Genomic DNA, 833 nt, shown 5'->3' with positions numbered 1-833 from the left:
TCGTCCCCCCCCAGCATTTCCCCCCGCCCCAGGTGTGGGCCAGCCCCTCGGCTCCTCCGCACCTCGCCCGCACACGGGCCATTTCCCATGAAAACATCATCCCTTGGGCTGAGCAGATGCTCACCCAGCAAACCAGGGGTGGTGCCAGCGACAGAGGGGCTGGATCTCCTGCCCCAGGGCCTGGGGTTTAGCTGGAGGGCAGGGAGGGGGGCAGCAGGAGGAAGGTCTGGAACGTGTCGGGAGTCGGCGGGCGGGGGCCTGGGGGATTTAGTGCAACTTCATATTTTTCCAATTTAAAAAAAAAAAAAACAAAAACCAAAACAAAACCCCCAACAGATTAAAGAAGGGAATTAATTAGCCTCAGCAGCTGGTGGGGTTGAGGTTACTGAGGGTGGCTGGGAGAAGAGTTAAAAATAGCAGGAAGGCCCAAGTGGAAAGTTTCTGTAACATCACAAGTCAGGCATTCGGTGCTCACCCGCCCTGACAGGCGGGGCCGGTGCCAGAGGCCCCTGCGCCATCCCCAGCCCTTTCCCACTGACCTCCCTGCAACTTTTCACACGGCTTCACCAGCCCTTCGGGTTTTTTCTAATTAACCCTTTAGCTCCAGACACTGGATTTGCTTCTCAAAACAGCAAAATCAGACAGGAGCTGCGCTCAGCCTGGGAGCACAAGGGTGCGGGGGAGCAGGACCTGGGTCCCCGCGCCTGGAGGAGCTGTAACCCCCCAGTGTGTCCATTCCCATCTGCATTTCAGTTTCCCTCCACTAGAAATCCTCTCGCTTCGAGGGGCCGTGGGTGGATTTCACCAGCAGCTTCAGCCCTGTGCTGAGGGGG

At 57.9% G+C, this 833-nt stretch overlaps 1 protein-coding gene across 1 annotated transcript in view; it reads left to right on the top strand.

Annotated features, from left to right (window-relative positions):
* Positions 1–833, top strand: part of CUNH20orf96 (chromosome unknown C20orf96 homolog) — a gene marked incomplete at its 5' end in the record, with an annotated part of 7,245 nt that overhangs the window by 5,567 nt on the left and 845 nt on the right. The gene's annotated exons all lie outside the window — the stretch shown is intronic.

This window comes from Antrostomus carolinensis, unplaced genomic scaffold, assembly GCF_000700745.2.
Source record: "Antrostomus carolinensis isolate BGI_N321 unplaced genomic scaffold, ASM70074v2 scaffold32878, whole genome shotgun sequence".
NCBI classification, from domain to species: Eukaryota; Metazoa; Chordata; class Aves; order Caprimulgiformes; family Caprimulgidae; genus Antrostomus; species Antrostomus carolinensis.
This window is presented reverse-complemented; position numbering and strand designations above follow the sequence as displayed.